Consider the following 10,000-nt stretch of genomic DNA (forward strand, 5'->3'; position numbering starts at 1 on the left):
TTCTTTGAAAAACCGAGACCTGCGACTAATGCTTGTCATTATGGTATAATGATCTATCTTCTTGCCAGAGTATTTGAGGATTATGTTTCGCAGAGAAGTGGTTATCTGCCAGAGATTATTCTTCATGTTTGTGATCTGTTTTCTCTCTCTTGCTAGTAAAGCCTACAGCCTTCCATAGTTCCTAAGGCATTAAAACCAACTCTGCAAATGTCTTCTCTCCCAGATTTCGACAAACCTGTCTCTGTCCAAGCTGAGCGCTCCCGGCAGCCTGCCTGGGAGCTCGGTGTGGCGGGAGCCAGTGTCCTTCTGCTGTTGCTGCTCAAGCAACTCCTTGCTGAGGAGCTTACTTAAGACTGGCCAAATGGTCTTGGGATCAGCAAAGCTCATTGAAAGACTGAACTAATACAAGCAACTTCAAGAGAAAACTAGGAAAACAGGAAAAATGCCCCCTGTTAAGGATACTTAACTAGGTATCGCTCCCCAAACACTGCCACCACCAAAGGCTTCTGAACAAAGGAAATGGATCTTCTCTGCTCTGTTTCATGACCAGCTTCCAGTTTCACCCAGGGCTGGGTGGGAAGAGGTGTTAGTGCATTTGTATGCATTATATTTCTATATGCAATTGTATGCTATGCTATCAGAAGGGTGTGTGCCTTCTGGGATAGGTGACAGCCCTTCAAACCCTCTGGACCAGAGAGCTAAAGAAGCTCTGTGAATGACAAAAGACCTGTGTGTGTAGCATATGATCTACATATTGGGTGTATGTTATGGCAAATGCATGATTTGCCTACTGACTATGAAAATATTTGGAAAATTTTTCACATATAGGGGCTTAGGCTGATAGATTGCACCATAATATGATAAATTACAGATGCCTGGGCACCAAAGAATTTTGGTTGTGAAACTCAGGTGGGTACTAACGCTGAGGTCTTGAATCCTGTGAATCAAATGCCTCACAATGATGAAGACCAGTTTTCTGTGTTTTTTTTAATAAAAAGGAATTATTGTATCCCATGATTTATTTTATTATCTGTTATACAGGCTGACTGAGAAGGATGCTTCATGTATAAGACAAGGAGATCCACCAGTCAAGGCTTGTCATTCCCTTAGAGCAGAGTTGTAGAGAAATGTGCTTTAAAGCTGTGACTGTAAACCACTTGAGAGGAGGATCTGGAAGAGCCAGGAGAAGTAAGGTAACAGAATATAAATGAGAGAAGCAGATTGGCAAAAAGCACAACTGTTATGTCCTTTCCATCTTGATAGCATTAGGGTCCTAAATACAAGTTTCTCTGTTCTTATTCTACCTCTTGCTTGACATACAAAGATTTGCAGCAGTGAAAGGGGAGCTAGGGAGAAAGAAGCTATATGTAAATAAGGAGAAGACTTGTGTTTGATAGAAGCATTGTGAGTTTGTGATACCCCTTATCTCCTGGGAAATAAAATGAACAGAAGGATGCATGCTAAATTTGAAACAGGGGTCAGACTCTTTCTAATTTACGAGAACTGTTCCAGATTAAATGGTCTGTTCAGGCTGAGAGATTATTTTGGATAGAAAGAACCAGATCAGCACTCTTGCTGTTTCTTTAAATACTCTTACTGCACTGGTTTCAAAACAGAAAAAAACCCTGAAAATGTGTGTAAAATATACATCAAAATACCTTAACAAGCTAAGTGAAGTGGATCTAGCAGTGAGATAAAGTAATCACGCATACCAACTGAAAAAAACTACAGGTAAAATAAAGTATTGGTTTTCCTTGGCTTTTCAAGACTTTGTTTTAACAATGTGCTTAAGAGTCTGCCTACATTTAAGCATGTGATTTAAGTGAATTGGGTCTAAATGAAATAGCTGGCAACAAACAGCAAACTGTGTTTTCAGAAAAGCATCAGCAGTTGTTTAAGACGGTAATTGTTCATCACAGCAAGGTAGCTCACTGTACTTCTCAGTCTCGTCATTTATTCTTTATTGTGGTTTGATTCTGCAAAAGTCATTGGGCTCCTCTACCTGCTTTCCTAAAAAACAGTTCACATACATCTTCATCCTCCAAGTTTTGTTCTTACTCAAATGAAGACTGAAAAGTCAAAACAACTGCAATTTCACACAGTATTAGTACAAAACTTTATGGGACTGGGACTAAATCTGCAGTTCTGCAGTCAATTGTGGCCACATTAGGGCCATTATCAGCTCAGGCAGTTACTGAAAACACTAAAATAAAGTTTCACAGTACTTGTCCTGCTGATGTGTTTACCAGGCCATATTATCTCCTCTGCATGAATCCAGATATTGGGGGTGCTGTTATCTGGTCATAAAGAAGGAAAACTAAGAGATCAAGAACTAACTCCTTCCCCTCTACCCCACCCTCCCCCTAGCTCGCCCCCTCTGATCTTTAGTGAGCTTCTTTTTAGACAGGGGTGGAAAGCCAAATTTAGCTCTTGGTTACACTGGTGTGTATCTGAATAAACCCACTGCCATCATGGGAGATATTCTGGTTTAACAGTTACAGGAGATAGTAAGTTTTGGCAACGACCTTTATATAGCCACGTCCCATAGTGTAAACAGCTTGCTTTTATGCAAACAAATTACAAAATTGTGTACAGAGTAAGAGAATCCCTGTTTTTAAGCTGTCTTGCTCAGGAAAAGGAATTAAGTCATCCAACTTGGATATGTGTAATTCTCTTGAATTCTTTAAATTTATAACTTTCTATTGCTGTGTAAACTTGAGTTTCCTTGTAGAGATGCTGTTCTCTCTAATTGTTTGCTTCTTGAGGATATAATTTTAAAAGATCATACTGTATCTAGTCATCTGCACCATCTGATGCAATTTAAGGAAAAAAAAAAAAAGACCACTAAATATAGTTAACACAGCTTGGTTCTGTCTTCTTGCAACTCCCCTACAGGCAATGGAAAAGGAGCCCAGAAAACAATTTGTTTATTATAAGCAGGTCAGTCCTCCGGGGGATTCATGGAATCACACAGTGGGAGAGGACAATCACGGCACTGAAATGGTGGGTAATTTTATTTGTTCCACTTGATGGTCACAGTGGCATCATGCTGGCCAATTACTCTTGAGTCAGCAGGTTTCAGAGGTTAAGACCCCCTTGTGGGTTGCAGCACTGCAGGCAAAGCATTCAGGCCAGATTGAAACCGTTTCAACAGCAGAGACGCCAGCCGCCTTCTCCCTTGGAGATCTCCTTTTTCAACTGTGTACGAGACATACATGTGATAAAATAGGCATGTCTCTAACATCGAGACAGCTTAATTATTGAGAGTGGAAAAAATGCCAGCTTTAGATAAAGAAAGGAAGAAAATCAGCCAGAGAGACAGGCTATGCCGAGGAGGCATGAAGCGAACAAATATTGCGAACTTCGACTGCAGGTTCCAAAGGAAAGATCATGTCTGGGAATAATCCTCATGCCAATAGCCTACTAGTGTTTCAAGGCTGCTGAACCCTTAACAATTTCATCACATTTTTCTCCAGTGGAAATGTTTTGAGCTACTTCTTCAGTGATCTGTAATTCTAAGGGGAAAAAAAGCAGCAAAGCATTTGCTTTACCACTAGAGCCTGCCACAAGCGATTGGGCAGAGGCGGATATGAAATCCAAGCTAGCAGAAATAACGTGTGTGTGTGTGTGTGTGTGAGGGAATTGGGCAGGAGGGTTGTCCAGGACAGGCTGAAATTGTTCCATTAGGCTTAGATGAAATTCATGAGTGACTCACATTTCATTTGGAGAGGGGTATGGGAAGCAAGGAAGTGGCATTTTATCCTCTTAATTATAATACTAGCGTTATGATCGTGGAAACAGGGGAGGCTATTCTCAGGCTTAAGCTCCGTTGTGTATGTGACATTTCAGGCTTAAAACATCTCAAGTGTATATTTCCTGTCAGAAATATTATGCTATGAGAGCTATTCAGTTTCTGAAGGATTCACTGGAGACTTAAGATCTAAGCTTTAATGTTTTTTTGGCTAGTATCATACCAGTTTGCTGTTTCTGGAAAACATCTCAAGAATCTCAGAACCAAGACATAGATGTATTATTATGATTAATAGTGGTGCTAATTCATCCAGAGCCTGTTCTTGAGAGACAGAAATGATCAGTGGGACTCTAAACTCTGATGTCTCGCTCAGCAGAACTGGATCTAATGACCTCTTAAGTTTAATATAAATGTCAGGCTATTCGAATTTGGAAAACACATTGGGATGAATTGGAATGAAAGGAAATGTATATATCAGGGTTTTAAAAATAATTTTATTATATTCTTTCTTTGAATATGACAAATCCTGCAACTGACTTTTTCAGATCAAAGAGCATTTTGATCTGAAAAATGCTGGAGCATTGCTTTTTTGGAAGTGCTATCCCAGGGAAAGGAGGAATCCAAGGGGGGAAGTTTTCCTCATCCTCCTTATTCCTCTAGCACCACTTTATATGACATGAACACTGGAAAAGTCTCACACAGGGAAGTTCTCACCATGGTCAGCATTGACTGTTGACATTATGGCTGTATCTAGCCCTGTGTCTGGGTGTAGTGGTTTAACTCCAGCCAGCAACTAAGCACCACGCAGCTGCTCACTCACTCATCCTTGCTCCCAGTAGGATGGGGAGTAAAATCAAAAAAAAGAAGTAAAACTCATGGGTTGAGATAAGAACGGTTTAATAACTAAAGTAAAATAGAATAAAATATTATTATTATTATTAATAATAATACTAATGAAAAGGAATATACAAAAAAACATAGAGAGAGAGAGAAATAAACCCCAAGAAAGGACAAGTGATGCACAATGCAATTGCTTACCACCTGCTGAATGATGCCCAAGCAGCGATCCACCCCTCCCAGCCAACTCCTCCCAGTTTATATACTGAGCATGACGTTCTATGGTATGGAATATCCCTTTGGCTAGTTCGGGTCAGCTGTCCTGGCTGTGCTCCCTCCCAGCTTCTTGTGCACCTGCTCGCTGGCAGAGCATGGGAAGCTGAAAAATCCTTAACTTAGGATAACTGCTACTTAGCAACAACTAAAACATCACTGTGTTATCAACATTATTCTCACACTACATCCAAAATACATTGTACCAATTACTAAGACGAAAATTAACTCTATCCCAGCCAAAACCAGGACACTGGGCATCAAAAGTGGAGCAAAGCCTAACTCACAGCCTATTTTAAATCAGGTACATTTTACATTGCACTGATTTGGACACCAGCAGAAACTTAAGTACATACATACCTGATCAGCTTTGCTAAGCTGTGGCCACTGTAAATGTGCACTCATTGTTACAGATGTCTAATGAATAAAGGGCATGCAAGATTTCATTTAAAAAAATTATTTTAAGACCTTAGTAATGATCTTTTTAAGATCCGAAATCTTTTTATTTGGAAGTTCAGAATATGAAACAGAGCTTAGGAGAAAGATGAGAACCAGTCTTTGTCAGCTAGGTTTAACTGCTTGAACTGAACATTTGGTTCCCCTGCACAAATGGTTGACAATTAACCCCTGGATGACATATGCAGAGGCAGTAAGTACATACTGTCCAGAGGTAGCCGTACACTGAGCTGCATCTAAAACACTACTTCATCTTCCATGTTGCTGTAGCCTGTTTGCTGACTTTGGAGTTCATACCAAGAAAGATGGTAGACAAGGAACAAACTGGGCTGTGGAAAGAGCTCCAGGAGGAGGGAAAACTATGAGGAAACATGTAGTGTCTCTTCCCACTGCAGTCAATAAAATACCAAGTAGGAATATGTACTTTTCATTCTGCAGACTAGTGGAATAAGAGATATTGATAATAACAATGTAATTTCATTGGTTTAACTGAATACGCTGTTTAATTAAATATTTATGGTTGACATCTTGTGTTTTAGAGATGATCGGCAATGACAGTATAGAGCTTGCTGTGCTTTGGATGCCCTGGGAAAAATAAGGTATAATTAATTGTAAATACTCAAATTCATTTTGATGGCAAATAATTTCTACTTTGGTTTATGAAGGTCTCTTTATGAGAGAAAAGTCATGATGCAACAAATTATATATGTGGCAAATTTGTAAAACAATAAATGAAGGAACTGAGATTTCTTCCTGCTTGGAAACATACATGCTGCTCCACTGCAACAGGTTTAAATAGATTGAGTACCAAATTAAAAGAGAAAACGAACAGTGAATTTGCCTAATTTATCCAAATCAGGATAAGAAACTTCATTCACCTCTTTTAAAGGTTTTTGTCATAAGTAAATCATAGTCCTAAATAAGAAAGACATGGGAATATATTTTTGATGATAGGAGCCTGTATTTCAACATCCAGCTTGCTGTCTATTCCTAATGCTTATTTAGTAATTTTACCTAATATTATGATTTTTCCAGGCTCTGGAGGATTGGGCATTAAGAAACATGGCAAGGATCAATAGAAATAAGAAAATGGAGTAGTCTGTGGGATTTCCAATCTTCTCATAGATACTTCTCATGAAAGATTCTCTAAGATTTTATCATTTGCTTCACCAAAATAAAATAGCATCTGTTGTAATTCAATACACCAAGAACAATTCAGGGAACCATGAAGGTATGTTTCAGGAACATCTGTCCAAAAGTCATTACTTTTTTTGAATGATATACTGTACAAATTATTAGGGGAAAATCTGTCACACAGAAAAGATATTTCAGCCTTTAGGTGTACTCATGAATATGCAGAAACAACATCAGATGTGGAGAGCCTAAGCAATTTGTTGTAAACATGTGTCCTTGCGTATGGATCTTCATGTATGTACAGGTATAGATTGATAAAGATCTACTGAACTAAATGCTTCAAGGGAAAACAATTCAGGACTTTAAGAAACTTCAATAAATCTCATCTGGAAGACTTATTTCTGAGATTTCTTGAAGTTAGGTTGATAATACATGGAATTAGCCCATCTCCTACACATCTCAGATAAATCTGCACCTAGTTCCCTCACTAAATGTCAGTTATTAGGGACTTCACCATGATGACAATAAAAAGAAAAAGAAATTGTGCATTGCAAATGAAAACCTCTGTGAATAGTTGCCAAAGGAGAAAATATATGATTAATCATTGCTGAAATGCCTCTTCATGTGAGGGGAAAGCACATGATTTCACATCCCAGTCACACTGGTGCCTTACACATCCATCAATGCTGCTGTACCTCAACAGAGTGAAAACAAGGCCAGAATTTAGGAGGGTTCAGTAGCTGGAATTAAGACCATAACTGAATTTGCAGTTCCATGGCTAAAATAATAAATACATTTCATCAATCTGATCTAAAGTAATTTCATTTTTCTCTAGGACTTTTTGCTCACATGTAAATGTAAAAAAAACTCCCCCCCTTTTTCTTTTTTTTTTTTTTCCCCCATAGAATCACAGAATTCTTGTGGTTGGAAGGCATATCTGGAAATTGCCTCGTTCAAACTCCCTGCTCAAGCACGGTCAGCTAGGGTAGCTTGCCTGGGACTGTGTCCAGTTGGGTTTTGAATTTTGCCAAGGATGGAGACTCCATAGCCTCTCTGAGCAACCTGTACCAGTACCAGTGTTTAACCACTCTCAAAGGTTTATGTTTAATATATATGTATAATGTAATCTAATATTTTTAATGCATTTAAAGTATATCTTTGGAGCTGCCTGCAATAAAAAGGTAAGAAGGTATAAGACAGCATTCATCGAACTTTAGAAAAAAGTCATCCTCCTGTACTGAGTCATGCAATGCTGTAGGCTTACATGTCTAGTTAGCCCCAGGAGCTTCCTGGTTTACACATCACCCACCTGGTAGGATTTGAACCAGTTTTCCACCTCCAAGTGGTCTAACCACCAGTCTGCAAGGTATCCAGGTGTAAAAAGGAAAGAGAGGAGGATGGACTATAACTCATAGCACAGCCATCCAGGGAGACAGATTTAAGACTGTATTCTACCTGATAGGGGTTTAAACCTGAATTTATAGCACAACCTCCCTGATGGCACTTTCCAAACTTGCTACTCAAGTCAGCATGCACAAGGCCAGATTTTAAATTGGGCAGCACCTAAGTGTGCTTTTTCCCTGAAAGCTTCTGAAACCCTGTCCCTTTTAAAAATAGCTGTACAGGAGTGGAAAACTTTTGCCGTTGAGCCATTGGCTGCGATTCTGTTCAGCTCTGCTGTCCTGTGAGTTTTCCACGTAAGTTTTTCAGTGTGACAGCTACCTGTGGAAGGGCAAGCCAGACTGAAGGGCAAGCCACAAGGACTCACGCAGATCTCCTGCGATGTGTTGCAAACCTGTCACGATTTAACTCCAGCCGGCAATTAAGCCCTGCACAGCCACTCGCTCGCTTCCCCCCCACCAGCGGGATGGGGAAGAGAATCAGAAAAAAAAGTAAGAACTCATGGGTTGAGCTAAAAACAGTTTAATAGGACAGAAAAGGAAGGGAAAATAATAATAATAATAGTAATAATAACAGGACATACAAAACAAGTGGTGCACAATACAATTGCTCACCACCCACTGACTGATGTCCAGCCAATCCCCAAGCCACAGTGCCCACTGGCCAACTCCCCCCAGTTTATATACTGGGCATGACATAATATGGTATGGAATACCCCTTTGGCTCGTTTGGGTCAGCTGTCCTTGTTGTGTCCCCTCCCAGCTTCTTGTGTGCTCCCAGCCCCTGTGGCAGGGCAGTATGAGAAGATGAAAAGTCCTTGACTTAGTATAAACATTACTTGGCAACAACTGAAAACATCGCTGTGTTATCAACATTCTTATCCTAAATCCAAAACACAGCACTATACCAGCTACTAGGAAGCAAATTAACTTTATTCCAGCTGAAACCAGGGCAAAACCACATGGGTTCCACACTTTGGAAGGCACTTTCTTGACAGAAATGTTTTCAACCTTTGGCCTATGGAAAGGGTATATGATGTTAACAAAATTTGGGATGTAATGGCTCTGACTAGAGTCTGGAGCAAATTCACACACTACAGTGTTGGTTGTCCCCTACTATAGGATAGGAGACTTACTGAAATATACCTTGCCTGTATGCACAAGCTTCCCTCCATAGGAAAGTGAGGTTGCTCACTGATGTTTTGCCCTGACATGCAGTGAGAATGTAACCAGATGTGCACGGAAAGACCAGGACTGTGGGACACACTGGGAAATGCATCCACCCTATCCTGTGGATAGAGCCATGAGAACCAGCTTTCCTGTTAGCCATTGCCCCCTGACCTTTCCAGCATTTGTCTGACATATTCTGCAGGCATTACTTAGTGGGGAGCCAAAAAAGAGAAGACTGTGTCTATTCACTGGAGCCAGGCGCTTTGAAAATTCCAGCATAAAACTAGCTCTGCGCTTGGGAGCTGAACACTGATTGTGTGCAGTCTGGGGCGAAAGGTTATAATCTGCAGCGCCTAGGTTGAGGCGTGGATGAAGAAGGGTTGGAGTTGTGCTGTATATCCTTTGCATATGTAGGCAAAGTCTTATCTCTTACCCTCATCTCTCTTAAAATGTGAAATTCTCTGCTGCGCTGCCTGGTGCATACAGATTCCCCCTTTTCAGAGCATCCGTGTAGGAGTAGGATTGTTATATTCTCCTTGATATTCTAGAAGGTTTCTGATGTATAGAAAATGTGAAACTTTGGAGATGCATGTGACTTCTCACTTAGGTGCAGATCAAGAGTTTGCATTTATGCAATAGGTCTGATGTGATGCTGTGAGTGCTCTGCACAGCTGTATTGCTCACACCTGGTAAGACCAGTGTTTCCTGAATGCATTAGATTTCCTGAACACACGTAAGTGATATATTCATGTGCACAGGAAGATACCACGCTCTTTATTTTGCTCTGATGAGTTTGCTGAATGTACAGGAGAAATCCAAACCCAAAACCTCAGTTGTGTCCCAACTTAATTTCTGCTAGAGAAAAAGTATAACACAGGTGCATGGTAAACATACACAGGAACATTATACTCAATTACTGCCATAAAGAGTCAGGGAAAAGTCTGAGTAAAGGACAAAAGCTGCCTGTATTCCATAAGCA

The 10,000-nt window shown here is 40.1% G+C and overlaps 1 long non-coding RNA gene across 1 annotated transcript; it reads left to right on the forward strand.

Annotated features, from left to right (window-relative positions):
• The first annotated feature begins 636 nt into the window (after positions 1 to 636).
• LOC138684577 (uncharacterized) lies at positions 637 to 5,885 on the forward strand. Its single transcript, XR_011323825.1, has 3 exons — positions 637 to 1,193; positions 2,896 to 3,003; positions 5,588 to 5,885. It is a non-coding gene; the product is annotated as an uncharacterized lncRNA (long non-coding RNA).
• The last annotated feature ends 4,115 nt before the right edge of the window (positions 5,886 to 10,000 follow it).

This window comes from Haliaeetus albicilla, chromosome 3, assembly GCF_947461875.1.
Source record: "Haliaeetus albicilla chromosome 3, bHalAlb1.1, whole genome shotgun sequence".
NCBI lineage: Eukaryota > Metazoa > Chordata > Aves > Accipitriformes > Accipitridae > Haliaeetus > Haliaeetus albicilla.